The sequence below is a fragment of the Odontesthes bonariensis genome, chromosome 14, assembly GCF_027942865.1.
Source record: "Odontesthes bonariensis isolate fOdoBon6 chromosome 14, fOdoBon6.hap1, whole genome shotgun sequence".
Lineage (NCBI taxonomy): Eukaryota > Metazoa > Chordata > Actinopteri > Atheriniformes > Atherinopsidae > Odontesthes > Odontesthes bonariensis.
This window is the reverse complement of record NC_134519.1, coordinates 1,217,932-1,225,000: the sequence shown is the minus strand read 5'-3', so window position 1 is coordinate 1,225,000 and position 7,069 is coordinate 1,217,932.

Below are 7,069 nucleotides of genomic sequence, written 5' to 3'. Positions count from 1 at the left end.
CTGTTTTATGTTTCTGTTTCTGTTTCTGTTTATGCTTCTGTTTTATGTTTCTGTTTCTGTTTATGCTTCTGTTTTATGTTTCTGTTTATGCTTCTGTTTTATGTTTATGTTTCTGTTTCTGTTTCTGTTTTATGTTTCTGTTTCTGTTTCTGTTTTATGTTTCTGTTTATGCTTCTGTTTTATGTTTCTGTTTATGCTTCTGTTTTATGTTTCTGTTTCTGTTTCTGTTTCTGTTTATGCTTCTGTTTTATGTTTTATGTTTCTGTTTATGCTTCTGTTTTATGTTTCTGTTTCTGTTTTATGTTTCTGTTTATGCTTCTGTTTTATGTTTTATGTTTATGTTTTATGTTTCTGTTTCTGTTTCTGTTTATGCTTCTGTTTTATGTTTCTGTTTATGCTTCTGTTTTATGTTTCTGTTTCTGTTTCTGTTTTATGTTTTATGTTTCTGTTTATGCTTCTGTTTTATGTTTCTGTTTCTGTTTTATGTTTCTGTTTATGCTTCTGTTTTATGTTTTATGTTTATGTTTTATGTTTCTGTTTCTGTTTCTGTTTATGCTTCTGTTTTCTGTTTCTGTTTCTGTTTATGCTTCTGTTTTATGTTTCTGTTTCTGTTTCTGTTTTATGTTTCTGTTTCTGTTTTATGTTTCTGTTTCTGTTTATGCTTCTGTTTTATGTTTCTGTTTCTGTTTCTGTTTATGCTTCTGTTTTATGTTTCTGTTTCTGTTTCTGTTTTATGTTTCTGTTTCTGTTTTATGTTTCTGTTTCTGTTTTATGTTTCTGTTTCTGTTTATGCTTCTGTTTTATGTTTCTGTTTATGCTTCTGTTTTATGTTTATGTTTCTGTTTCTGTTTCTGTTTTATGTTTCTGTTTCTGTTTCTGTTTTATGTTTCTGTTTATGCTTCTGTTTTATGTTTCTGTTTCTGTTTCTGTTTCTGTTTATGCTTCTGTTTTATGTTTTATGTTTCTGTTTATGCTTCTGTTTTATGTTTCTGTTTCTGTTTCTGTTTCTGTTTCTGTTTATGCTTCTGTTTTATGTTTCTGTTTATGCTTCTGTTTTATGTTTCTGTTTCTGTTTTATGTTTCTGTTTATGCTTCTGTTTTATGTTTTATGTTTATGTTTTATGTTTCTGTTTCTGTTTCTGTTTATGCTTCTGTTTTATGTTTCTGTTTATGCTTCTGTTTTATGTTTCTGTTTCTGTTTCTGTTTTATGTTTTATGTTTCTGTTTATGCTTCTGTTTTATGTTTCTGTTTCTGTTTTATGTTTCTGTTTATGCTTCTGTTTTATGTTTTATGTTTATGTTTTATGTTTCTGTTTCTGTTTCTGTTTATGCTTCTGTTTTATGTTTCTGTTTCTGTTTCTGTTTTATGTTTCTGTTTCTGTTTTTTGTTTCTGTTTCTGTTTCTGTTTCTGTTTTATGTTTATGTTCATGTTTCTGTTTCTGTTTTATGTTTCTGTTTCTGTTTCTGTTTATGCTTCTGTTTTATGTTTTATGTTTCTGTTTATGCTTCTGTTTATGCTTCTGTTTCATGTTTTATGTTTCTGTTTATGCTTCTGTTTTATGTTTCTGTTTCTGTTTATGCTTCTGTTTTATGTTTCTGTTTATGCTTCTGTTTTATGTTTCTGTTTCTGTTTCTGTTTATGCTTCTGTTTTATGTTTATGTTTTCTGTTTTGTGTTTCTGTTTTATGCTTCTGTTTTATGTTTATGTTTATGTTCATGTTTCTGTTTCTGTTTCTGTTTTATGTTTCTGTTTCTGTTTCTGTTTATGCTTCTGTTTTATGTTTTATGTTTCTGTTTATGCTTCTGTTTTATGTTTCTGTTTCTGTTTATGCTTCTGTTTTATGTTTATGTTTTCTGTTTTATGTTTATGTTTCTGTTTCTGTTTTATGTTTATGTTTCTGTTTTATGCTTCTGTTTTATGTTTCTGTTTCTGTTTTATGTTTATGTTTCTGTTTCTGTTTTATGTTTATGTTTATGTTTCTGTTTCTGTTTCTGTTTCTGTTTATGCTTCTGTTTTATGTTTTATGTTTCTGTTTATGCTTCTGTTTTATGTTTCTGTTTCTGTTTATGCTTCTGTTTTATGTTTATGTTTTCTGTTTTGTGTTTCTGTTTTATGCTTCTGTTTTATGTTTCTGTTTCTGTTTCTGTTTCTGTTTTATGTTTATGCTTCTGTTTTATGTTTCTGTTTCTGTTTCTGTTTTATGTTTCTGTTTCTGTTTTATGTTTCTTTTTATGCTTCTGTTTATGCTTCTGTTTTATGTTTCTGTTTCTGTTTCTGTTTTATGTTTCTGTTTCTGTTTTATGTTTCTTTTTATGCTTCTGTTTATGCTTCTGTTTTGTGTTTCTGTTTATGCTTCTGTTTTATGTTTCTGTTTTATGCTTCTGTTTTATGTTTCTGTTTCTGTTTTATGTTTCTGTTTATGCTTCTGTTTTATGTTTCTGTTTCTTTTTTATGTTTCTGTTTATGCTTCTGTTTTATGTTTTATGTTTCTGTTTATGCTTCTGTTTTATGTTTCTGTTTCTGTTTCTGTTTTATGTTTCTGTTTCTGTTTTATGTTTCTGTTTCTGTTTGTTTTATGTTTCTGTTTCTGTTTCTGTTTTATGTTTCTGTTTCTGTTTTATGTTTCTGTTTCTGTTTTATGTTTCTGTTTCTTTTTTATGTTTCTGTTTATGCTTCTGTTTTATGTTTCTGTTTCTGTTTCTGTTTTATGTTTCTGTTTCTGTTTTATGTTTCTGTTTATGCTTCTGTTTTATGTTTCTGTTTCTGTTTATGCTTCTGTTTCATGTTTTATGTTTCTGTTTATGCTTCTGTTTTATGTTTCTGTTTATGCTTCTGTTTTACGTTTATGTTCATGTTTTACATTTCTGTTTTCTGTTTCTGTTTTCTGTTTCTGAGCACAAACTGCTCTTTTCACGCTCCACACATACTTTGTAGTTCCCTCTGAACACACTCTGCCCTTGAAAAACAAGCCAGAACACAGTTGACACACACACACGGCGAGTGAAGGAGGGCCGAGGTGAGCTCATCACTCATAAAGTGGCGCCTGGCGCTTGGCCTCGGGCCACGAAGACACCCACACAGTTACCGTAGAAGGCGTGTGGACAGAATAATGAGGCTGCACGACGGGCTGCTGACAGCTCGCCTCATTACACTCAGACATGTGAGCAGACTTGTAGACTCTGCAGTTTAAACCACGTTTATCTGGAAAAAGCTGCACACAATGTTCCCCACAGCTGAAACACTGAGAACACATCATCAGCAAAGTGTGAAAATAAAGAGCTGAGATCAGAAAATCTACAACTTTAGTATCAAAAACTATGATTCTGTTCGGATCTGATTACTTAGTTTAACCCTCCTGTTGTCCTGCGGGTCCAAAGTGAGCCACCACCATGTTTAGCTGTAGAAAAAATACCTTAAACTATCTTTTTCCAACTTGAAATGTTATGACTTTTCCTAAAGGGACTCCATCATTGGAAAAAGTCACACTTTATTTTTGTTTATGTTTCCATGTGGGCTGTACAGCACTAGGGTACAAAGATTGTCTTATGGGTCATTTCTGACCCGTGAATTATAAAAACATTTAAACGCCAGAAAAAAGTTCACTGTTTTTTTCCCTTTCAATATAATTAATTCAGAAGTAATTACTTCACATTTATATAATAGCAATAATAAACCTTTAATATGTAAAAGAAAACTGAGAAAACAAGAAAACTGTTGGTCCAACTGACAGTTAAAAAAAAAAGTGTAATCCTGAAAACTGGTGATTGTCTTTATGTATTGTGTAACAAAAACTGCATGATAAAAAATGTGTTGAATTGAGTTGAATAGATAAATAACAGGTGGTTTCATCATACAAAATAGATTTTGGATTTAAAATTCAATTAAGTTGCTTTATTTTGGGGCTTTGGTAGGGCGGCTCATTTTTTACCCATAGGACAAAGGGAGTAAACAGGATGTTAAGACCGCATAAGGGTTAAATCATTAAGATTTAGGACCTCAGGTTCCTCGACACAGGGGAGCGGTGATGTTACCACCATAACAGAAACATAGAAGAAGAGTCCTGTCCAGAGGCTGCAGAGGAAGAAAGAGGAGGATGGATGAACAGAACCGATATTTATTTCCTCCTGATACAGAAGCAGTTTGTTTGTCTACGGACTGTAACCTTCAACCTGACCACAAGATGGCAGTAACTGTTCCTTCATGATTCAGGAAGTTTACCAACTGTTTCTAAACCCTAAACTCTAAACCCTAACCCATACAGACCAGAAACATTTGTCCTCATAAACTATGAACCTGCAGCAGGAGGAAGCCCATGGTGGCACGAGTGCAGCGCTGCCCCCTGCTGGATTGATGATGTTGATGAGGGGACGATGGACCTCACATTTAAAGCTCTTAATGACCGAGCTACATCACATCTTAAAGATCTCATTTTAAGATATTTTCCTAACAGAGCACTTTGCTCCCAAACTGCAGGTTTACTTGAGGTTCCCAGAGTTTCAAAAAGTAGAATGGGAGGCAGAGCCTTCAGTTATCAGGCCCCTCTCTGTGGAACCAGCTGCCAGTTTGGGAGGCAGAGTCTTCAGTTATCAGGCCCCTCTCTGTGGAACCAGCTGCCAGTTTGGGAGGCAGAGCCTTCAGTTATCAGGCCCCTCTCTGTGGAACCAGCTGCCAGTTTGGGAGGCAGAGCCTTCAGTTATCGGGCCCCTCTCTGTGGAACCAGCGGCCAGTTTGGGAGGCAGAGCCTTCAGTTATCAGGCCCCTCTCTGTGGAACCAGCGGCCAGTTTGGGAGGCAGAGCCTTCAGTTATCAGGCCCCTCTCTGTGGAACCAGCTGCCAGTTTGGGAGGCAGAGCCTTCAGTTATCAGGCCCCTCTCTGTGGAACCGGCTGCCAGTTTGGGAGGTAGAGCCTTCAGTTATCAGGCCCCTCTCTGTGGAACCAGCTGCCAGTTTGGGAGGCAGAGCCTTCAGTTATCAGGCCCCTCTCTGTGGAACCGGCTGCCAGTTTGGGAGGTAGAGCCTTCAGTTATCAGGCCCCTCTCTGTGGAAGCAGCTGCCAGTTTGGGAGGTAGAGCCTTCAGTTATCAGGCCCCTCTCTGTGGAACCGGCTGCCAGTTTGGGAGGCAGAGCCTTCAGTTATCAGGCCCCTCTCTGTGGAACCGGCTGCCAGTTTGGGAGGCAGAGCCTTCAGTTATCAGGCCCCTCTCTGTGGAACCAGCTGCCAGTTTGGGAGGCAGAGCCTTCAGTTATCAGGCCCCTCTCTACCTTTAAGACCAGGCTTAAAACTTTCCTTTCTGATAAAGCTTATAGTTAGGGATGGCTCAGCTGAGCCTGGAACATCCCATAGTTAAGCTGCTATAGGCCCAGGCTTGGACTTTATTATTTAAGTGCCTTGAGATGACATTTGTTGTATTTGGCGCTATATAAATAAAAATCAATTGAATTGAATTGAATTGAATTGTTTGTTCATGTGTCTTGTGGGGACAGTAAGCAGGAAATCCTCTTTTAACATAAACACAGTGTGATACTACGTAGAAGTACTTTAAATGTTGAGAAGATGAAAACATAAACATGAATGACATGGCTGCGTTTCTTCCAGCTGAAATACATGTTATCCATGGTAATCACTTGCACTATTATTATTAACATTTGTACTTTATTCTCGACATGGGAAACAAAAAAATGATCTTCTGAGTGTGACCCTACGACCGTGTTCCATCCAACCTCCCTCCCTGGATTCAGCTCTGCAAACATAAAGAACAGCACTGAAACAGACAGCAAAAAGCAGTTTATTTCCTCAGAAACTTTTAAAAACACGACTTTATACATATGCTGCAAAGTGCTGAGTCATCTCTATAGTCTCGCATAAAGTTGGTAACATCACAAATAAGACAAATAAGAATCATGTAAAACGTATGCTACAAACCAAAAATACAAAACTCAAGAATGTTTGTGTTATTCTGCAAAGAGGAAAACACAGATTAGCTTTCATTCTGTTTCCATTTCAGCAAGTTCTACAGTAACTGCACATCCTGTTTCAGACTGTCCAATTTATTTTCATATTCTTACACACTGGTAACCCAGGAGGTCTCAGGCCTCAGTTTAAAAAGTTTCCAGATTCAGACCTTTGAGCAGGTTATCGGAGGTTTTTAGATCTTTGCCACAGAAGCTACTGAAACAGCAGCTTCATGATGGTAGAATGGTAAACTGGCTACACAGGTGACAGTTAGCCCTGCTAAACACTGTAAAAAAAATGTTACTCCACAGTCATTTTTATCTTTTACCATATAAAAATGTGAACCCCCCCCCGTGGTGTGGTTTGCTACAGCCTCGTGTAGCATTACACATCATCACCCACAACAATAACCAGCCAAACATTTTTTAACCAACTGATAGTATTCACTTTGTTGTTTTTCTATCTATTTTGATGGTGCCCTTTGCTATACGATTGCCATTGTAACCTGGTAATTTCTAATATTAGTGTTATTGTTCCAGTAAAGGAGCTCTGGTATTAGAATGCATCGGTCTTGTCAAACGTCTAAATTCAGGGATGAGAATACGATTTGAACCATGATCCTCATCATTCTCTAAGCACATCTACACTGGAAAGTTGGCTCCCTGGATCAGTTTTCCCCCACAGATGTTTCAGGACTACGACTTCTCACTCGTATGAGTTCTAATGTGAACTAGTAAATGACCATTCTGACTGAAACTTTTCCCACATGTTTTGCAAGAATAAGGCTTCTCACCTGTGTGAGTTCTCCTGTGAACCATCAAACGACTATTCTTACTAAAACTTTTCATACATACTTGGCAAGAATATGGCCTCTCACCTGTGTGAGTTCTCTTGTGGTACAATAAACTATCACTATATCTGAAACTTTTCCCACATGTTTTGCAAGAATATGGCTTCTCACCTGTGTGACTTCTCCTGTGGCACAACAAAGAGTAATTACGTCTGAAACCTTTCCCGCATGTTTCACAGGAATACTGCCTCTCATCTGTGTGAGTTTTTGTGTGTGTGTATATATATATATATACATACATATATATATATATATATATATATA